Below are 23,675 nucleotides of genomic sequence, written 5' to 3' on the forward strand. Positions count from 1 at the left end.
TTGTCTAATAAGCTAATCGGGATGCATGTTTTCTAAAAACAAAAAACAAACCCGAGGCTGCTCACCTACACTGTAGGCATCTGTCACGGGTGCAGGGAGATGCGTTAGGACACCTAAGCTTGTTCAAATCTAAGCGTGGTTTCACCCAGAAGCGGCCTTAGGCGAGCTTAAACAGCCCTGGGTGTCTCTCTAAGGCTGCGATAGACGCATGAAATATAGGCCAGCATAATGCTAGCTACATTTCAAATACATATGGCCAATAAGCTGATCCCAGCAAGGAAATCTTCCTGCCTTGATCAGCTGAGTGGCTGTGGCAGGGAATCTTCCCAAGATGAAGTTGGCTGGCGAAAGGTATGCCCACTCCCTCCAGCTACCACCCCTGAACTCCTCGCCAATGTTCGCAGCAAGAAGGATGCCGACTCCATCTCGCTGCCAGCCTCAAACCCCCGCAAATGTACGCGGCAGAAGGGATTGCCCATTCCCTCCCACCACCACCCACAAACCTCCCCACAAATGTTTGTGGCAGGAGGGATGCCCACTCCCTCCTGCCATCACCTCCAAACCCCAACAAATCCACTGGTAGAAGGGATGCCTACTCCCCTCTTGCCGCCACCTCCCAGAACTTCCCCTCCACCCGATGACACCTCCCCCTTCCAGAGCTCCCGGCACCTGTAGCCCCCCTAGCATCCCCCCTAACAGGTAGATCCCCCATGGCACCCCTTTGACCTTTTAAGATGAAAGGCCACTCCAAAATGGTGGGCCTTCCCCTTATCGGTGCATTCTGGGATGTGCTGGGGGCCCAAGACTCTGATTGGCCCAAATGTTTAAGGCCCCACCCACAGGAGGGGCCTTGGGCACCTGGGACAATCAGAGTCTTAGGCCTCCTTCCCAGTGCATCCTGGGATGCACTGGGAGTGGCCTAATACTCCGACTGACCAGATACCTAAGGCCCAGGAGGTAGACAGATTCTGTCAGTCCTGCCCCATCTGCCAGTTGAGCAACAGTTCCAACAGCAACAGCCCCTCTCGTTCCTATGCCAATAATCGATACACCATTTGAAAAGGCTACCATCGGCTTTGTCGGGCCCTTGAAGCTTACAAAGAGAATGAACAGTTGGTAGGCGCTAAGTTCACCTCCGCATTAGATTTGAACAAGAGTTATTGGCAAGTGCCCCTTCCAGAGTGCCAAGGAGAAAACAGTCTTTGCCACCCCACTCTGACATTTCACTATCTTCTCCTTTGGTCTTCATGGGGCCTGTAGTACATTCAATCCAGAAAGCTACTGGAGGGACCTGCTGTAATAACTGTGGTCCCAAAGACAGAGGCAGAAGACCAGGCTTTCACAAAGAAACAAAAGATGTCCACAAAGCACACAACGTGGAGCCAGTTCCTGGACACAGGAGTGTAAAGTTCAAATACTTTATATTTCAAATTCCAAACTACATCAACGAACACTGGAGCCTAGACCCAACATGGGCCATGTTTCAGCAAACTTTGCCTTTCCAGACCCGTGGTACTTAAGTAAGCCGCTATGATTGCCATCACCTTGGCGAAGGAATGAGGAGGCGTTGCTAGTCCAAAGGGCAGATCTAAAAACTGGCAATGTTTGTGCAAGATGTGAGACCACAAGCATGTTCCTAAGAATCCAGAGAGGCAAGGGACTCTCCCGGACAACCACTGCTATAACAGATCACACTGTTTCTATGTGAGAGTGCAAAATCTTGAGAGCCTTACATATATGCTGCAGCTCTAGAATAGGCAGGGGGCACAGGACGGGAAGTACCACTTCCGGGAGTCTGGTCTGAGATCTGACGCTGGAATATGCGTGGGAATGCCTGAAGACATGAAAATTAGAGTGACCAGAACCCTTAGAGGGTCTAGGTCTGCTATCAGACAGGGTCTTATGGTGACTGAACACCACAGAATTCATGAGGTCGACCAGGCCCTTGCCAAACAGCAACTGCCCTGAAAGTGAAACCTTGCCAAAGAAACCTTTGGAAGTGGAATCACCAACCCATTGTCTAATCCAGAGCATTCTGTGGGCAGAAATGGAAAACCCCATATAAGGCATATAGAGCAGCAGTCACATAAGCTGACCCAGCCAAAAGAAGATGAGGAGAAGAATCTATAGCTTCACTCTCCAGTGTATACAGGTGAGACATGTGACAACAGATGCCATCAAAGCAACCTGAAAGCCCAAAGCAGCTGCATCAAAAAGCCTCTTGAGGACAATGTCTTCATGGCGGTCCTGCTTATCTGTAAGCACCACAGCACTTTCCTTGGGTAGAGAGGTACACTCAGGCATCTGCGCAACCATAGAATCCACTCAAGGCTGATCCAGAACCTGTGGGTACTCCAGTGCCAAAGGGTACCAGCAAGACATGGTCGTCGCTAACAAAAGAGCACCTTCCAGATAGTCATATTGCACTGACATTAAAATGGTCAGATCAGGGTGCCAGGGAAAGTTGGGAGACCATGAGCACGCACCAGAAAGCCAGGATGAAGAAGAGGATGGAGCCAGCTGAGTGACCAAATGCAATTCCTGCAGAGATACCGAAATAAGATTCAGCAAAGCCACAGACTGAAACAAGCTCAACACTGTGGGATCGTCCTCAAGTCCTACGCTCCTGAAAGATGGTACAATTATGTCCTTACCTGATAATTTTTTTTCCTTTAGTCACAGCAGATGAATCCAGAGACTAGTGGGATTACGTCCATCAACTAGCAGGTGAGATAGAGAGCACTGAGTTGTCCTCAAGTATATCTTGGATGCACAGCCTCCTGGCCAACCAGCATAGGTCTTCTCAGAGCAGTCAAAATAAAGCACATAAAAGACATGAAACAAATAAAACTGCTATATGTGCTACTTGAACAATTGAAAACTTAAAAACTGAGAATGCAACTCCATCCGAAAAAGTTTGCCAAAAAACACACTGAAGAGTGATAAACACATAAACTGAGACAGGGTGGGACTCTGGATTCATCTGCTGTGACTAAAGGAAAGAAAATTATCAAATAAGGACATAATTTTACCTTCCTTGTCATCAACATCAGATGAATCTTCCAGACTACAAAGCAGTCTTAAGTAGGGAGGGAAATAAACACCGCTCCACCAGTCCCCACATACTGACAGCTACGAAGTGGCGTACCTAGCATATGTGACACTCGGGGCCCATCATTTTTTGGTACCCCCCACCCCCCATCTGTACAAAAAACATGATTTTTAGTAACAAGCCACATGTCACACATGAGTACCTAGGAAAAGGCAGCATCTTACATACTGCAGTGAGCAGTACAACATCAATACACCCATTGTAAAACTAAACAAGCCAGACTAGTACAGATCAATCCTACACCGTCAATCCTAACAGAAAACCATGTCTTTCGAACACACAGAACACAGAAAACACCTTCGCTTAGTATGAAATATGTCATCACAAACTAACCCCTCCCCCTTTTACAAAACTGTAGTGTGAATTTTAGCCACAGTGGTAAAAGCTCCAACACTCACAGAATTCTGAGCATCAGAGCTACTACCACCACGGCTGGCGTTAAAAAATGCTCCACAGTTTTGTAAAAGGGGGGATAAAATAGAAATACATAGACAAAGGTTAAATTGAATCAGCAAGAAGCTGGACTCTGCATACAATGCAACACCACAGAAACAGTGACACAGGTCTCCTAAAGCAATAAATAAATAGAAAATTTTTGTTCTACCTTTGTCTTCTCTGGTTTCTGCTTTCCTCATCTTCTTGTTACTCTCTTCCTTCCATCTACTGTCCCTCTTCTCTCTGCATCTTCCATTTGCTCTGTTACTGTGCCTCTCCCTTTCTCCCTCCTTCCAAATTAGTCTGGCACCCATCTTATTCCCTCCGCTCCTCCCATAGTCTGGCATCTGTCTTCTTCCCTGCCAGCATCTTCTCCCAACTCTCTCTTCCCCATTTCCCTTCAGCGTCTTCTCCCCACTCTCTCTTCCCCATTTTCCTGCAGCATCTTCTCCCCACTCTTTGTTCCTCATTTCCCTTAAGCATCTTCTCCCCACTCTCTGTTCCCCATTTCCATTCAGCATCTTCTTCCCACTCTGTCTTACCCATGTGCTTTCAGCGTACTTCTCCCCCCTCTGTCTTCCCCATGTGCTTTCAGCGTCCTTCTCCCCCCTCTGTTTTACCCTGTTTTCCTCTCCACCCCACCTTTTCTTCCTTTCTCCCTCCCTGCCCATTACCTTTGTGGCGCTTTCTCCACCCCCCCGGCCCGGACAACAGGCCCGGTCCGACAAACCTCCCTGCCCTGTGGCCGGCGATGTCTAAACTGCCTTCTTACAGCAGCCGGAGCGTTGTAGTTGCATATGACCTTTACGGCAGAAACACACAACTTCAATGCTCTAGCTCAGGGGTGCCCACATTTTTTGGGCTTGCGAGCTACATTTAAAATGACCAAGTCAAAATGATCTATCAACAATAAAATTTAAAAAAAAACCACAAAACACACTGTACACTGAGAAAATGTTAATTATCATTCCTATTCTGGGTTTTTTTCAAAGAGGTAAAGGCAGATGACTCTATGCACTGTCACCTCAGTAACAACCATACAAAAATAGACTAATAACTCCCCCCTCCCTTTTTACTAAAGCACAATAGCAGTTTTTAGCGCAGGGAGCTGCGCTGAATACCCAGGGCTGCTCTCGATGTTCATAGGCTCCCTGCGCTAAAAACCGTTATTGTGTTTTAGTAAAAGGGGGGCCATAGTGCAAAATGAAGAGAGCAGATATAAACTCAGATACATTTTGATCACTAAATTTAAAATAAAATCATTTTTTCTACCTTGTTGTCTGGTGATTTCATGAGTCTCTGGTTGCACTTTCTTCTTCTGACTGCATACAATCTTTCTTCCCCCATTTCTTTCCTCCCTCCCGTGGTCTGGCATCTCTATCAGCCCCTTCCCTTGCTTCCCTTGGATGTCTGGCATCTTTTCTCCCCATCCCCGCGTTCCAGCATCTCTCTTACCCTACCCATGCTATTCCTCCCCCCCCCCCCCCCCTGGCAGGATCCGGTGCTTGCTCATTGTTCTTCCCAGCAGCACTGCTGCAACTCTTCGGGCCACCGGCAGCATGAATGAAGTAAACATGCTGCCTTCAGTGACCCAGTTCTGGCCTCCTATTTATTTTTCAGTGACACATTTGTTTGCCCTTCTAAAGCCGCCGCCACCCCAAGCTCATCTTCCCTGCGTCGGGCCGACCAGCCTTCCTCTCCCCGACGTCAATTCTGCTGTCGGAGAGGAAGTTCCGCCCAGCTAGGCAGTGATTGGCTGGCCCAAACTTCCTCTCCGACGGCAGAATTGACGTCAGGGAGAGGCAGGCTGATCGGCTCGGTAGAGTTTTCCGGACCTGGCCGGCTGTGCACCCCCCACTAAGGCTGCACCTGGGGCGGACCGCCCCCCCCTTAGTACGCTACTGCAGCTACACAATAAGCAGCCCCACACCTAGACCACAACTGTGGATATCTAGAGAACAACCATCAAGAAATTGTGAAATCCTCTGCTTCCAATTCATGCTCTGCAGCCTACGTCCAAGGAGATACCAAGACACAGAGTGTATGTATTCTATAATAAGACAGAGGCCTACCGAACACATGAGCCGGAGCAATCAGTGCCTGTAAGCAGTATGCTGTGGAAACACCCGCTGCAGTGGCCCTCCATGAATAGAATGACTGCAGAGCACCAGACTGATGTGAATCCAGTGAAGCAAAACAAATCCTGTTGATTGAATACACTATATCCTGCAAAGTTCCTAGACCATGGAAAAGCCATGACCTTCAGGCAAAGGCATAAAAGCATCACAGACTCCCTTCCCCTTGCAAGATTGTATAGCATTGAGCCTGTAACACCAAAAGTGATGGCTCACCACCTAAAGAAGAGCCCTTCTCAAGGAATAAAATCAACAGAACTCTCAAACAAGGCGAACCGCTGAACAACTTCAAGAATCCTCACCTAAGAGAGGAAATGACTCTTACATCAACACCCAGAGTGCTACCAGAGAGGCAAGGTCGACTCCAGCCTCCAATTGATGAGCTAAACTCCAGAAACTAATAAAGCTGGTGGAATCAATCGGAACCTCATCAACTGCAATGTGAATACTTGACACTACTGGACAGAAACAAATTCAGCTCCAGATAGAGACATACTGACTGGCTAGACCCTATCCGAAATGAGAGCATAGAAATAGTTTACCTAAATGTTTATGCTGTGAATACCACAAAGATGGAGTCACCCCGCCGAGCAGGGGAAATCAGCTTGTGAGACAAACTAGATGTACCCAGAAGAACTGTAATGCCCCAAATGGGCTATATAAAACAGGGGAACAACAACAGGCATGCTGGCCTCCAAAGGTAACAGACCAAAGACCCCGAGAGAATGAGGCGAGAAGGCAGTACGAAGCCTCAGGCAAAGGAACCCAACAGTGAAACAGAAAAAGAAGAGAGAAAGATGAGCCCATCAGGGAGAGACGGATAGAATAAACACAGGCCAACTGTTATAGAAGGAAATAGACAGCACAAACCCCTTCCAAATTCCTATCTGTGGCCAGAAGGCCCAATTCAGGCCAGGCTCATTCCCCTTGCGACAGTTCCACTGATGATAGTCCTCGTGAGGGTGTTGTTGTTGGCTCCTTCTGGATAATGAAAGAGAGGTCAGCTAAATCCCAACCATGACGCCAGGCCACCTGAGCATCCTCACCCAAGAAGAGCCAGCAGGTAACAAATAGAGTGGTTGTCCCTTGGCCACACCTAGGTTGAGTCAATATCCAGATGAATAAAATTTGAGTAACACTCATGAACCTATATCCACAGCGGTGTAGGAGCATTAAACCAGGAAATAGCCACCAGAAAACTCAGGAAAACCAGGACCAGAGATACAAAATACCTAGTCCTATCTGAAGCACAAAGGAAGGGAAGATGGGCCAAACCCCCCCCCAAAATAGGGAAGACCTGCATGAATAACATGAAAGCACCTGAATGAACCTGGCGCTAGTCAGCATCAAACGAAGACAATGACCTACCAAAGAGAGAGAAGAGAAGAAAGCTCAAAGCCCTCCCCTTGGCTACCAGGGCGCTCAAAGAACTGTCCAAAGGATAGAAGAGAAAGTCATCACCCAGAAAACGGACAGAACCTGAGGCAAAAAACCCCAAGAGGAGAAAAAAACCCGACTAACATGTCTGAACCTTCTGCTAGCCAGGACCAACCAGCTGAAGACACTAACCAGTGTCCATGAGAAGGAATAGAAGCCAGTACAGAGCCCTCTATAGGATCACCCTGACACCTAGGCAACTGTCAAAAGACAAGAGGAAACAAGTTGCAACGAAATAGTACGGCGACCGAACCCCCTAAAAACTCCCTATCAGCTTGCCAAGGAAGCTGTAAGAAGTATCTACAGCCTTGACACGGACCACTAAGTCCTAGTCTACACAGGCTAGTCTATAAGGATGGCCTAGCACAGGGGTAGGCAATTCCAGTCCTCGAGAGCCGGAGCCAGGTCAGGTTTTCAGGATATCCACAATAAATATGCATGAGATAGATTTGCATCTCAAGGAGGCAGTGCATGCAAATCCATCTCATACATATTCATGGTGGATATCCTGAGGACCGGAATTGCCTACCCCTGGCCTAGCACATACAAGCCACCAGCTGTGAACACAGGAACCTAACAGAAAGGCCATTAGACCTGACCCTCAAAGTCGGTGTCACCCTGTGAAATAAAAATGTCAACTTAATGCAGGAGGAAGAACCGACCCCTCATGCAGCCTACAAATACCCTGTAGTTAGAGAAAGGGTCTCATGTTTAAACCGAGAAGGTGAAAATAGTACCCAGTGTTAGCCCTGCTCGACCCCTGTAGAATCCAAGAAAGATTGCATTGAAGGCTCTGAGAGAACAGCCCCATGCACAAGATAGCCACCTACACCTAACCATGTTTAGGAGAATCAAGGTGAGAGTATAAGTCACAGCGCAAAGGGCTAGAATTAGTAAAAGTAAACACAAAACCTAATCTCATTGGGTGCAGTCACATAAAAGCAGAATCAGGCGTGCTCAGAATAATTGTGTGAATGGACCGAACAAGGTCCCCAAGGAATATGTGCCTGCAAGAACATCTGCATCCCCCTAAGCCAGATCCTCAATAACAGCCTATGAACTTCCCTTCAGGAATTTGTCCACACCAATCTCAGGCCCATCTCAAACAACCCCAAAGGAATTGAGAGCAGCCGGAGAAGTCAGCCCACACTGTAGACTAGGTCGCTATCCAACAGGCCCTTAAGCCTCTGTGAACCACCGACACGGCCCCCCTCCCAGACCAACAAAGAGACCTGTCCAGAAAACATCTCCTGCACACAAATGCCCATCAAAAAAGTCACCTCCTATCCTGTACCCAAGACAGGGATAAAGTAAACAGGGTAACCAACTCCCTCACTGTGTGTTCCAACCTGGGATGAGAACCTTGGGGTTGCTCCATGAAGCGTTCTCGGCCCCCCCCCCAAATTTACCCCAACCCCCTGATCACTAGGGCATATCGAGTATGCCCCCAAACAAACTGCACCAAAATAAGCTGTCTCCCAAATGAAACTGTAGGGTCATGAAATGGTTAACTGTTGTTTAAAATATTGCTCTGGTCTAATAGCTGAAAAGAGTGTACAATCATCTGCCTAAAATGTATGTCCCTACCTTACCACATTGTAAGCTGAATAGATAAGAGTTTGAGCCATGATGTACCCTGCCCTTCTGTACATTTAACTGTAAGAGTTAGATAAGTGTCCTGCTAGTGACCTGCTAGTGTGAGCTTAGAACCAATGAGTGTTAAGAAAAGTAACACGTGAAAAGCTTTTTCTAGAATTCAGTTGTATAGCCAGAAAAATGAATAAATATCTCTGTAACTTCCTGGTTTCGGCACTTCTGAGCCAGCTTGGAGCTCAGGGGTCCAGCATGCATGCTGTGAATAAAACTTGTACTTTCTTCACGCCTCTGACTTTGTGTGTCCAAGTGACCTTTCAAAACCGCAAATGTGGCATACTCACAGAAGCCGACTGCCCTAGCCGATCCTCTGACTCAAAATGGTGGAGCATGGCCGAGGGGAAAAAAAAAAATAAAATCAGCCTCAGCTGTCCTGCAAGGGTACCTGCCAGCTACCGTTCTCGATGTGCCCCCCCCCCCCCGGCAATGGAATGGCTGCCACAAAACCCCAAAAACCAAATTCTCAGGGAAATTGGGAAACATGCTGCTGGAAGGCTGTGTCCACTCCTTCACCCGCGAATCACTCGAAAGCAGAAGAAACTATACTCTCCTGCGAGCAAGCAGGAACGGCAAACCGAAGGAGCCAAGCTTCCAACTGAGTAAACCACTTGAGAAAACCGGTATTCCATACACCGTGTCTGGTGTTTTTTGTTTTTTTTAAATGGGAAAGGAGAATCAGAGAAGACACCGTAGCATTTTATTTATGTATTTAAAAATTTATATACCACATACAACTATGAAGTTTCCATATCACAATCATACAAAACAAATTTTCCAGTTTAAATACACACTGGTGGAAAGTGCTCAATACCTTAACCCCTCGTGAGCATACTGCTACAAGCTACCTTCAAGCCAGTCAAACTTAATAGGAGAAACGCCTCAGATGCTACAAAGCTAACGTTACTTTGAGACTAGAAAGGAGAGCTTAAATTGTTCATTAGCTCTCTTTCAGCTTTCTATCATAGGTGAAAAAACCCTTAGGTCATGCTTGAAAAAATAAAGCAGCACTTATCTTTAACTGCTATGTCTGCTACTTTCTCTTTGAGTCAGTAAGCCAACGATGACCAGCGTTTCATGATCTGCTGATCATTTCTTCAGGACTCTACAGAGAGTAGCACAAAAGTTTACAGCACGGAACTCTACATTCATAAATAAAGTGTTTATATATTCAAAACTTGCCTGAAGTGCTATCAACACATCGAGTCTGCAGGGTAAGGTGAAAAAATGGCACCCCAGTGTTCTTTAAAACAGTGTAGTGAGAGCTGATCACATCATTGCAATCATGTGATTAGCTCACCCAGATCAATTTTCATTAAAGAACCAGCAAAAGACAACTAGTGCCACAATGTCTGAAGCAATACTCAAGAAGATTCACCTACATATAAAAAAGAATTAGATGTATTTGAAGAGTCACACAATGTATTGAAGAATTAATAAAAATAGACCCAATCAATAGAGGCATTTAATCCATGTGGATGTACTGAATTCAGATTAAAAATCCAATGTTGTTCCTGCTGCAAAAGCCTTAGCTTTCTATTCCCACACGTTGATTTGCCTTGATGTGATCTATGACAAAGCATCTTAAATCATCAAATACATGATTGTACTGAACATAATGTGACACCATAGGGGCATTAGTTAAGCCCCTCATGAAGGCACTACGATGTTCATTCACTCTTAAACAAAATTGTCTAGATGTTTGTCCTATATAGAGTTTCTTACAATGACAAATAAATCAGTAAACCACAAAATCTGTGTTGCAAGTGGTTTTATGTTTGAGTGTATATGTAATCCCATCCACAGGGCACAAACTCTGTGATCGATAAAGTAACACTACAGGTTTTACATCTGCCACATGCAATATGCTCTCAAGTCTCTGTATCTTTTATGGTTGAATCAAGTTAAGGCATGACACAAGGTTTACTGTTTTATTTGTCCTTGTAAGAAACTCTATATAGGACAAACATCTAGAAAATTTTGTTTAAGAGTGAATGAACATTGTGGTGCCTTCATGAGGGGCTTAACTAATATGGTGTCACATTGTGTTCAGTACGATCATGTATTTGATGATTTAAGATGCTTTGTCATAGATCACATCAAGGCAAATCAACATGGTAGGAATAGAAGGCTAAGGCTTTTGCAGCGGGAACACTGGATTTTTAATCTGAATTCAGTACATACACATGGATTAAATGCCTGTGTTGATTGGGTCTAATTTTATTAATTCTTCAATACATTGTGTGACTATTCAAATGCATCTAATTTTTTTCTATATGTATGTGAATCTTGAGTGTTGCTCTCCTTTCTAGTCTCAAAGCAACGTTAGCTTTGTAGCATCTGAGGCATTTCCCCTATTAAGTTTGACTGGCTTGAAGGTAGCTCACGAGGGGTTAAGGTATTGAGCACTTTCTACCAGTGGAAAATTTGTTTTGTATGATTGTGAATTGAGTTTCCAGTCCCTCTTATTTTTTGTTTTGTTTCCACATATATACACATATACATAAAATCTTGTTTCCCTGCAATTACCTTATATAGTAGATAGGGTAAGGGACCCGCAGTGAGCAGGTATCACCCTTTGTTAGCAAGGCCTCATCCTAGCTCGGGTAAGGGACCTGGTGGGGCCCAGGTGTTAGCTTGAAGAGGATGAGTCCTTGACAAACAAACAAAAGTAAAACCCGAACTGAAGGAGCAGAGACACCGGTCTCTTGAAGCAACAAAGTCTGAGCCTTCTGAAAGGGCAAGTGACTGTAGAAATCCGCTACTCCATACTCACGTGGGAAAGGAGAAACCCAGAGAAGGCACCATGTCAGATGGGGTAAGAGACCTGGGAGAGCCCAGGTGTTACCCTGAAGAAGGTGAGGTAGGGACGCAGGGGGGACCCAGGTGTGCCAGAACACCCCTCCATTCCAAATAGCCTGGCCTGGCTCGAAATCCATCCGTATAATCCAGGAGCTGTGAGAAACACATCCAGCAACCTGCTGGAGATAGAGTATACTGGTTGACCAGGAGGCTTTGCATCAAATATATACCTGAGGACAACTCAGTGCTATCTCCACCTGCTGATTGATGGACGTAATCCCACTAGTCTCTGGATTCATCTGCTGTTGATGACAAGGAACTGAAGATTCAGCATACATAAGGTTACCATATGGCTCCAGAAAAAGGGGACGGATTGAGACATCCGGGTTTTACTTCCATTGAAAGCAACCAAGATGTCTCAATCTGTTCTCCTTACTTCCATTGCTTTCAATGGAAGTAAAACCCGGATGTCTCAATCCATCCCCTTTTTTCTGGAGCCATATGATAACACTAAGCATACAGTCCCTGGTCCCTCTCCCCCCACGTCCTTGGAAGCACTGCACCTTGAAATAACGGGTTAACAAGCTGGACATCAGCATAATGACCAGGATCAAGCAGATCAGAAACAACAGTTGACTGAGAAAAGGACATGCCCAGAGAAGCAACGCCACTGGGAGACACAGTGGATATGGAGCGGGACTGTGCCAAGGAAGAACACCTGTTATGAAAAGGCGGGTTTTTTTTAACAACTGTTTCAGAAACTCTGAGAAAGTCTCCGGCTTCTGGGGCGCAGAGTTACCCTCTGATGAGTGAATGAAAAATTAGGTTCTTACCTTTGTTAATATTTCTTGTAAATCCTCTTTTTATTCCGGGAACCCTGGGTATTGTGCATCCTGGCCTGCCAGTAGCTGTAGGAAACTTAAAATGATAGAAGTCTTGACTCCTCCCTCTTCTATCATATTCTGGAGCATGCTCCCTGGACCTCAGTTAGTCTTCAAGCAGCCAAGAACAACTACAGAAAACAAGAGAGAGAGGGGAACTCCCTGCCAAACAAACAATTCTGCTCATATTAACATATGCAAAACAGCAACAATGAAAACTAGAAAAAAGGTTATGAAACATTAGAACCTGAATGATAAAAAGAGTGCTTTAAGGAGACACAGCCTGCACTGTCAGAAGGAGGCGCTAATCCAGGGACCCCCCTTAATATAAAGCTACATCAACACAGTTGGTACTCTTAGAAAGGCTGGTCCGAGACTGAATGCCAACTTACCAGTAGTCAGGCAGTCAATCAGCAAATCAGGCAGACATAAGGCGAGTTCCCGGAATAAAGGAAGGATTTACAGGAAGATTAGCAAAGGTAAGAACCTAATCTTTCATTCTTGTACAATCCCTTTAGTCTGGGACCACTGGGACATAACAGAGCAGTCCTGAAAAACATCAGGGTCGGACAGATGAGCTTGCTGCCAACACCAAGGCACAGAAAGCGGTATTCTGCTTGGCTGCCACATCAACCTGGTAAAACTTGGCAAAGATGTGCAAGGAAGACCATGTAGCAGCCCTGCAGATCTCTTCTGGGGAAACTGCCGAAGACTCTGCCCAAGAAGAGGATGCCCCTCTGGTAGAATGAGCCGGCACTCCGACGAGGGGCTTTTTCTCTGCCGCTACATAGGCAGCAGCGAAGGCTGCACGGATCCATCTGGAAATGGTAGCCTTATAGGCAGGCCTTACGGTCTGGACCTGCAAGGACAAACAGATGGTCCGAGAGGCGAAACTCGGTGACCTCCAAATACCACAGCAAAAGCCAGTGTACAGCCAGGGACTGCAGAACCTGGTTCTGGTCCTTGGAACCTGAAGGAAAGAATGCTAGAAGACGAACTTCCCGATTCACATGAAAGACAGAAACCACTTTCGGAAGAAGGAACTGTCCACAAAAGAACCACGGAATCTGTGAAACGCAAGAAAGGATCCCAGCAAGAAAGAGCTTGAAGCTCTGAACCTTTTCGGGCAGAAGTGACCGCTACCAGTAATACCGTCTTAATTGAGAGATCCATCAAAGAAGCCTGTCCCAGAGGTTCAAAGGGCGGACAAGCCAAGGAGCGGAGAACCTGATTCAGATTCCACTTCGGAGAAGGGAGGCACAAGGGAGGTCTCAGCTGAGCCACTTCCCTCAGGAAACAGACCACATCTGGATGCGCCGCTAAGGAACCTCTGAGCGCAACAGGTCCCAAACAGGACAGACCTGCGATCTGAATCCTGGGTGAAGCCACGGCAAGGCCTTTTTTCAGGCCATCCAATATTGGTTGCTGTACCTAAAAAAGGATATGGCGATACTTGAGAGGGTTCAGAAAAGAGCGACACGATTGATAAAAGATATGGAAAACCTTTCATATGCTGAAAGATTAGAGAAACTGGGGCTCTTTTCCCTAGAGAAGCGGAGATTTAGAGGGGACATGATAGAGACGTACAAGATCATGAAGGGCATAGAGAAAGTGGAGAGGAACAGATTCTTCAAACTTTCGATAAATACAAGAACGAGAGGGCATTCGGAAAAATTAAGAGGGGACAGATTCAGAACCAATGCTAGGAAGTTCTTCTTCACACAAAGGGTAGTGGACACCTGGAATGCGCTTCCAGAGGGTGTCATAGGACATAGTAACATAGTAGATGACGGCAGATAAAGGACCCGAATGGTCCATCCAGTCTGCCCAACCTGATTCAATTTAAATTTTTTAATTTTTTCTTCTTAGCTATTTCTGGGCAAGAATCCAAAGCTTTACCCTATACTGTGCTTGGGTTCCAACTGCCGAAATCTTTAAGACTTACTCCAGCCCATCTACACCCTCCCAGCCATTGAAGCCCATCTTCCACCAAACGGCCATATACAGACACAGACCGTGCAAGTCTGCCCAGTACCGGCCTTAGTTCAATATTTAATCTTATTTTCTGATTCTAGATCCTTTGTGTTCATCCCACGCTTCTTTGAACTCAGTCACAGTTTTACTCTCCACCACCTCTCTCGGGAGCTCATTCCAGACATCTACCACCCTCTCTGTAAAGTATAATTTCCTAACATTGCCTTTGAATCTACCACCCCTCAACCTCAAATTATGTCCTCTGGTTTTACCATTTTCCTTTCTCTGAAAAAGATTTTGTTCTACGTTAATATCCTTCAAGTATTTGAACGTCTGAATCATATCTCCCCTGCCTCCCCTTTCCTCTAGGGTATACATATTCAGGGCTTCCAGTCTCTCCTCATACGTCTTCTGGCGCAAGCCTCCTATCATTTTCGTCGACCTCCTCTGGACCACCTCAAGTCTTCTTACGTCCTTCGCCAGATACGGTCTCCAAAATTGAACACAATACTCTCAAGTGGGGCCTTAGCAATGACCTGTACAGAGGCATCAACACCTTCTTCCTTCTACTGACTATGCCTCTCTTTATACAGCCCAGCATCCTTCTGGCAGCAGCCACTGCCTTGTCACACTGTTTTTTCACCTTTAGATCTTCGGACACTATCACCCCAAGGTCCCTCTCCCCGTCCGTGCATATCAGCTTCTCTCCTCCCGGCATATACGGTTCCTTCCTATTATTAATCCCCAAATGCATTACTCTGCATTTCTTTGCATTGAATTTTAGTTGCCAGGAATTAGACCATTCCTCTAACTTTTGCAGATCCTTTTTCATATTTTCCACTTCCTCTTCGGTGTCGACTCTGTTACAAATCTTGGTATCATCTGCAAAAAGGCACACTTTTCCTCCTAACCCTTCAGCAATATCACTCACAAACATATTGAACAGGATTGACCCCAGCACCGAACACTGAGGGACTCCACTAGTCACCTTTCCTTCCTTCGAGCGACTTCCATTAACCACCATCCTTTGGCGTCTGTCCGACAGCCAGTTTCTAACCCAGTTCACCACTTTGGGTCCTAACTTCAGCCCTTCAAGTTTGTTCAACAGCCTCCTATGAGGAACTGTATAAAAGGCTTTGCTGAAATCCAAGTAAATTACATCTAGCATATGTCCTCAATCCAGCTCTCTGGTCACCCAATCAAAAAATTCAATCAGGTTCGTTTGGCACAATTTATCTTTTGTAAAGCCATGCTGCCTCGGATCCTGTAACCCATTAGATTCAAGGAAGTACACTATCCTTTCTTTCAGCAACACTTCCATTATTTTTCCAACAACTGAAGTGAGGCTCACCGGCCTGTAGTTTCCTGCTTCATCACTGTGACCACTTTTATGAATAGGGACCACATCCGCTCTCCTCCAATCCCCAGGAATCACTCCCGTCTCCAGAGATTTGTTGAACAAGTCTTTAATAGGACTTGCCAGAACCTCTCTGAGCTCCCTTAGTATCCTGGGATGGATCCCGTCTGGTCCCATCACTTTGTCCACCTTCAGTTTTTCAAGTTGCTCATAAACACCCTCCTCCGTGAATGGCGCAGAATCTACTCCATTTTCTCGTGTAACTTTGCTAGACAATCTCGGTCCTTCTCCAGAATTTTCTTCTGTGAACACAGAACAGAAGTATTTGTTTAGCACATTTGCTTTCTCCTCATCACTCTCCACATATTTGTTCCCAGCATCTTTTAGCCTAGCAATTCCATTTTTCATCTTCCTCCTTTCACTAATATATCTGAAAAAAATTTTGTCTTCCTTTTTTACATTTTTAGCCATTTGTTCTTCCACCTGTGCTTTCGCCAGACGTATCTCTCTCTTGGCTTCTTTCAGTTTCACCCTGTAGTCCTTTCTGCTCTCCTCTTCTTGTTTTTTTTAAATTTTTCACGAACGCCAACTCTTTTGCCTTTATTTTCTCAGCCACTAGGTTGGAGAACCATATCGGTTTCCTTTTACTCTTGTTTTTATTGATTTTCTTCACATAAAGGTCCGTAGCCATTTTTATCGCTCCTTTCAGCTTAGACCACTGTCTTTCCACTTCTCTTATGTCCTCCCATCCTAACAGCTCTTTCTTCAGGTACTCTCCCATAGCATTAAAGTCCGTACGTTTGAAACTAGGACTTTAAGTATCGTGCGGCCACTCTACACTTTAGCCGTTATATCAAACCAAACCGTTTGATGATCGCTACTTCCCAGGTGAGCACCCATTCGAACATTAGAGATACTCTCTCCATTTATGAGGACCAGATCCAATATCGCTTTTTCCCTTGTGGGTTCCGTCACCATTTGTCTGAGCAGAGCATCTTGAAAGGCATCCACAATCTCCCTACTTCTTTCCGATTCTGCAGACGGAACATTCCAGTCCGCATCCGGCAGGTTGAAATCTCCCAACAGCAGAACCTCCTCTTTCCTTCCAAACTTTTGGTTATCCACAATCAAATTCTTATCAATTTGCTGCGATTGAGTCGGAGGTCTGTAGACTACACCCACATAGATAGAAGTTCCATCTTCTCTTTTCAGAGCAATCCATATCGCTTCTTCCTCTCCCCAGGTCCCTTGCATTTCGGTCGCTTGGATATTGATCTTTACATAGAGAGCTACTCCTCCACCTTTTTGACCATCTCTGTCCTTCCTAAAAAGATTATATCCCGGTATGTTTGCATCCCATCCATGTGATTCACTGAACCATGTCTCTGTGATAGCAACAATATCTAGATCTGCCTCTAACATCAGGGCTTGCAGATCATGAACTTTGTTGCTTAGACTGTGAGCATTTGTGGTCATCGCTTTCCAGCTATTTTTCAGCGAAAATCTCCTTTTTCGTATGGATTTTTGTTTCGTTTCACTTTCCGTTGCAATACTAAGAAATGAGTTGCTGATATTGCTTATGTTGCAGTCTTTACTACTATCACATCTTTTCTTTTGCCGGGGGTGGTCTCTGTAATTGTCCTTCGTACATACACCACCCCCACCTTCTAGTTTAAATGCCTAGAAAAATATTGTCTAAATTTCTCTGCAAGGTTTATTTTTCCTGCTGTAGTAATATGTAGCCCATCAGTGCAATATAGCTTCTTGTTCTTCCATGTATTTCCCCATCCTCCTATGTACCTGAAGCCTTCTTGATGACACCAGGCTTTGAGCCATCTATTAAAGTCCTCTGTGTTTTTCACTCTTTGCTCTCCCTTTCCATATGCAGGCAGTATTTCAGAAAAAGCTAAAGTGTTTACAAAAGGTTTCACACCCTCACCAAGCTCCCGAAAAGCTTTCTGTGCTGCAAGTGTGGAGTTGTTGGCCAGGTCATTTGTTCCCAGATGGATGACAAAATCAGTGTTAAAATCCTTAGTTTCTTCCTTAATTATAGTCTGTATTTGCCTGGAACTCCTGGTAGCTGAGGATCCTGGAAGACATTTCACTATTTTGGTCTCCTCGCCTTGTGTTCCAAGGTTAATGCCTCTGATGATGGAATCCCCCAACAGTAATAGTTTTCTGTTTTTGGCCTTTTTATTTGTGCTTAGGGTGTGCTTGCTCTCTTGAGTTACCTTCATTGGTTTCAGTCCCACCTCCCTTCTGTTTTCTTGAGTATCGCAGTGCACTAGTGGAGCTAAGGAATTCTGTAGAGGTAATATTTGTGAAAGTGGATGTTTCTGTGTTACATGTTGCAGTCTTCCTGAGCCTACTGTGACCCATTTATTCCTGGGCTGTTTTATTCTTTGAGGTAGAGGTGGTAAGTTGGTATGATTTTGTGGAGTGATGAAAGCTGCTTTAATTGTATTCAATTCCTGTTTAAGTTTGCAGAGCTCCTCCTTAATACTAGCAAGTTGAAGACAGATGGGGCAAGCCTTAAGCCTCCAAATAGTATGTCTTGGAATTAAAGCACCACAGTGATTGTATAGAATAAAGGTCATCTTGATTTGATGTGAAGTGACTTGATTTGAGTAGTCCTGATTATTTGGGTCTCTATATATGGTGGGACTATAAGTCTTACCCTTATTCCTATGAAGAGGAAGAGGAAATAAGATTTAACAGAGGAAAGAGAAGGGTTTATTTTTTGTGCTTTTTTGGTTTTTTTTTTTTAAATAAGAAACAGGGAGGAGAAGAGAAATTAAGCAGATATAATGCTGAAAACCAGTGAAAAGAGCAGAATATGAAATGTTGAGCAACTTATCTTATTGAAGTTCACAGGGCAGCCTTGTTCACAGCACTGCCCCAAAGATAATGCAGTTAACCTTAGAAGTAAAACAGAGCCCCTCCCTTCTCCACCTATTCAGCAGACACAATGGCTAAAAACTAGTAAGTCAGAAATATAGGCTCTATACCTCCTAAAACACAGTATTTTAAACAGAAATGCAGGTTTTATAACAAATCAGTGGCTACCCTAAAACACAGGATTTATAACAGGATTTTCCCTACTTTAGTCACCCTGAGCCACAGGCACCAGGATTTAATTAGAGTTAATAAAGTCTTACCCTTATTCCTATGAAGAGGAAGAGGAAATAAGATTTAACAGAGGAAAGAGAAGGGTTTATTTTTTGTGCTTTTTTAAAGTAAGAAACAGGGAGAAGAGAAATTAAGCAGGTATAATGCTGAAAACCAGTGAAAAGAGCAGAATATGAAATGTTGAGCAACTTATCTTATTGAAGTTCACAGGGCAGCCTTGTTCACAGAGTACGGTATTGGGATTCAAGAAGGGATTAGATAATTTCCTGAAGGAAAAGGGGATAGAGGGGTATAGATAGAGGATCACTATACAGGTCCTGGACCTGATGGGCCGCCGCGTGAGCGGACTGCTGGGCACGATGGACCTATGGTCTGATCCAGCAGAGGCTCTGCTTATGTTCTTAAATTCCAGTACCCGAGGATCTGAAGGAGAAGAGAGATCCTCCTGACGACTGGAACACCAAGCCTGGTAACACCTCTAAGCTTTTGCATAGGCCGCCACTGTGGACTTCCTCTTTCTATGTAGTAACCATCAATCACCGCAGTCGAATAGCCCCAGACTGTCAATAACAATAATAATAATAACTTTATTTTTTCTATACCGCCATAATCTTGCGACTTCTAGGTGGTTCACAGTGAAGAGGGCTGTACAATCAGCAAATTACAGAGTGAATATTAGGTAAGAAGTCACTGAACGGTCAGTGATTACAAGGTACAAAAGGTTACAGAAATAATCTTAACAAGTTACATCGAGACGGCTGGAATGCCGATTTACAGAATTTACAGAATACAGAAGGTGAGGAAGACATTGAATTATCTGTGAAAAAACAGAAAAACGTTAATGGTGCATAGTGTCAGCATGACGAGTAAGGTCTTAAAAAAAAGGGGGAGTTGACTGGCTAGGAAATAAATCTATTGAACAGAGTGGTCTTGATTTCTTTCCGAAAGGCGCCGTAGGTCAACCTGGCTTGATCAATAAAGTTGCCTAACCAGGTCTGCTGTCTGCCGGCTTGAAACTTAAAAGAAGGTTCTGAAATTGCAACCTATGATCTTCGGGTAGGCAAAGAGGTTGCAATTTCTGGTTGGCCTTGTGGGGGTGTAAAGCTCCAAATGAGGTAATAGATAGTTTGGGGCCATTCCCCACACCAGTTTGTAGCAAAAGCAGGAGAACTTGAATAAAATTTGTGCCTCAATTGGCAACCAGTGTAGAAGTTTGTAGTAGGAACTGATGTGATCACTTTTCTTTAGTCCGAATATTAATCGAACGGCCATGTTTTGCACTATTCTTAGTTTTCTCACGGTTTTTTTTGGTATACCCACATAAATGATGTTGCAGTAGTCTAGGGTGGATAGGATCAGTGACTGTACCAGTAGTCTGAATGAAAGAGGGTTGAAATATTTGATGGTTTTTAATTTCCAAAGTGTGGAGAAGCACTTTTTGGACACTGAGGTACTGTGTTCGATCAAGGTTAAGTGGGTGTCTAGGGTGACTCCTAGTATTTTTAAAGTGTTAGATATTGAGTGGTAATGACCATTAAGGTGTATTTTTGTTGCAGTGATTTTGTCTTTTGGGCTTGCCAAGAAGATTTTAGTCTTTTCTGAGTTTAGTTTCAGTTTAACATTAGTAGTCCATTTTTCGATTTCGGTCATAATAAGTGATTTGTTTTGAAGTGTCATTGGTTACGTTGGTCACAGGGATTAGAATAGAGATATCATCAGCGTATATATAGTAAGTTAGGTTTAACTTTTGTAATAAGTGGCCTAAGGATGAGATATAGATGTTAAACAAGGTGGGAGATAGGGGGGAACCCTGAGGGACTCCCGATGGGCTTTTCCAAGAATTGGACTATTTCCTGTCATAGACCACTTGATACGAACGTTTTGTTAAGAAACCCTGGAACCAGGTCCAAACACTTCCTAAGAGGCCCATTGCATCTAGGCAATTCAGCATTATTTAGTGATCTACTAGGTCAGCGATGGCGAACCTATGGCACGCGTGCCAACTGTGGCACGCGAAGGCCTTGCAGCTGGCACACAGGAAGGTCTGCAATTAAGATATGCGGCGTGGCGGGAGGTGAGTGTGCCTGTGTCTGCTTTGCAGCTCACCTGGCAACAGGGCCGGACTGGCCATTGGGAGGACCGGGCATTGTCCCGGTGGGCCGTGGCCCATCCTCCTGTGCTGGCTGCAATCCTGTGAGTGGATGTTTAGCCTGCCTTTCTTCCCCTTAGTATCCTATGAGCCAGGCAGTGTGTGAGGGGGAAGTGGGGGGAGGAAGAGAAGCTTCACGCTGAGTCTGTCACAGGAACTCAGTGAGGCTGTAGTGTACAATAATGTCCGGTGGCTGAGCAGAGGACGAGTGTTAGAGAGATTTGTGGCCTGCTTGGAAGAAGTTAGGCTATTTATGAACGAAAAGGGGGAAGACTATCCTCAACTCACCAACATGGCCTGGCTTACCAACCTCATGTTCTTTTCAGATTTTACTAACCACTTTAATGTACTAAACAAAAAATTACAAGGCATGGGAAAAACAGCAGAAAGCATGTTTAGTGACATCAAAGCTTTTGAGAGAAAATTGCATGTTTTTGAAAAAGACCTTGAGAGTGGACAGTTAAAATATTTTCCCAACCTAAAAATACATTTGGATAATTATACAACATTTGTGGACAGTCATAAAAAACACCAGAAAATCCACAAAGCATATTCCACCATTGTAGCCGAAGCAAAGGAGAATTTTAGTAAAAGATTTTCTCAGTTCCGTAAGATGGAGACAACCCTTTCATTTATAACTTCCCCAGAAAAGTCCACATTTTAAGTCCATGAAAGCACTTGGGATTGCTGTTCTTACTTTGTTTGGGTCATCCTATGCTTGTGAGCAGCTGTTTTCGGCTTTGAATCATATAAAATCTGATGCTAGAAACAGATTAACAGATGACATGAGTGCTGCATGTGTTGCTCTGAAATTAACGCACTATGAGCCAAGGATTGACAAGTTATCAGCATGCATGCAACAACAAAAATCACATTAATTTTTTTCAGAGCATGCCCAATGCATATGTTTACACGAAGCAGTGTTTTCAGTTTGCAGTTAAGACACTTTCTAAGTTATTTAAATATTATTTAAAGATGTTATTTAAAAAAGGGACTTTACATGGCCCTGTTGTATTCCAATCTGGAATTTCCAATAAAAACGGTTGGTTTAATTGAAAGCTCTTTTGTTTTCTTTACATCATATTATTAGAAATGTAATGATTTAACTATTTTCTAATTTGATTGTAAATTTTACAAAAAAACATGTATAGACTCTTTGGGAATACACACCGAGTCTTGACACAGTTAACAGTTTTAAGAAGTTTATCTTTTTTTTTACTCAGGATACATTTGACATGTTATGTGAATAATACATTTAAAATATATTGTGTAACTGAATCAAATTCTTCCTAAAGTCATTAAATTGAATTAAATCATTAAAACATTATAAATTTCCAATAAATTGAAATGAAAACCAAAGGATTGTGAATCAAATTGATTCTCTGACAATACAAAGATTCCAACCTTTAAAAATGATGTTACATAGTTCAGGCAACTTTATAAAGAGTTTTTAGATACTAAAATCTTGTTATTAAGGTTTAATTGACATGCTGGCACTTTGAGGAAATTATTTGGTTTTGTGCGGCAGTTTGGGCACTTGGGCTCAAAAAGGTTAGCCATCACTGTACTAGGTCAAATGCGCTGCTAAAATCCAGCTGTAGGATCAGAGCGTTGGTACCTTTACTAAAGAGATCATATAGGTGGTTGAGGATAGAACCTAGGACTGTTTCCGTGCTGTATCCTTTTCTAAAACCTGATTGCTCGTTAAGTTTATCTAGGTGATTTACAAGTTCCAAGTTGACCAACCCTTCCAGTAGTTTGGTGAATAGGGGGTATGCTCAAGGAGGTGCGCTCAAGAGCCAAAGTGGTCTGGATCTTGTAGAGCGATTGGCCTCTGTGTAAGAAGAAAAGAGTGACAGGGAGACCCAGACCCTGCCGGAGCTGAATCAGCTCAGCATACTCAGCTTCCTGGCCAATCAGGAGCCACCAAGATCACCGCCCCCTCCCCCCTCCCCCCTCCCCTCCTTGCTCTGCTATGCGTTGCAACAAGCATCCTATCATGGGCCATGGAGGAAAGACATAGAGGAGACCCTCCTGTGGCCAGGACTGCACTGAGCGTCCAGGCATGTGCTACTGACCTCGAGCAGACAACTGTAAAACCGATCAGACTGCCTGTTCGTCGCAGTCGCCATGAGGTCGAACGTGGGCCACCCCCAACGGCATGCACTCAAACGCTCTCTGGGAGAAAGACCACTCCCTGGGACCAGGGTCTGACAACTGAGAAAGTCTGCCTGGACGTTGTCTACTCCTGCCACGTGATCCGCAGGCAGCACTACCAGGTGTCTTTCCGCCCAGCAAAATAGCAATTGAGTCTCCACACTCAGTGAGGGCTCCTCATGGCCCCTTGGTTGACATAAGCCCCAGCTGTGGCATTGTCCGAGAACAATCAAACAGAATAGTGAAAGATGTATATAAACTATATTCAAACAAGTTACTGCAACAGGTTGATAGTACTAGAAATACCTATGTGGAGGAAAAGATCTCAGATTCACCACTTAAGGAACATGTATGTTTTCTCCCTAAAGTATTGTGGTGTTGGGTCTCTTTCATTGATCGAAAAACCTCCACTTCACCATAATAGGTGTCTTAAATATATTTTTTGAATTTTTAACTT

The 23,675-nt window shown here is 44.4% G+C and overlaps 1 protein-coding gene across 6 annotated transcripts in view; it reads right to left on the minus strand.

Annotated features, from left to right (window-relative positions):
* The window catches only part of TPP2 (tripeptidyl peptidase 2), a 1,323,399-nt gene that overhangs the window by 605,248 nt on the left and 694,476 nt on the right, over window positions 1-23,675 (minus strand). The window lies entirely within an intron of this gene.

The sequence above is a fragment of the Geotrypetes seraphini genome, chromosome 6 (genome assembly GCF_902459505.1).
Source record: "Geotrypetes seraphini chromosome 6, aGeoSer1.1, whole genome shotgun sequence".
NCBI classification, from domain to species: Eukaryota; Metazoa; Chordata; class Amphibia; order Gymnophiona; family Dermophiidae; genus Geotrypetes; species Geotrypetes seraphini.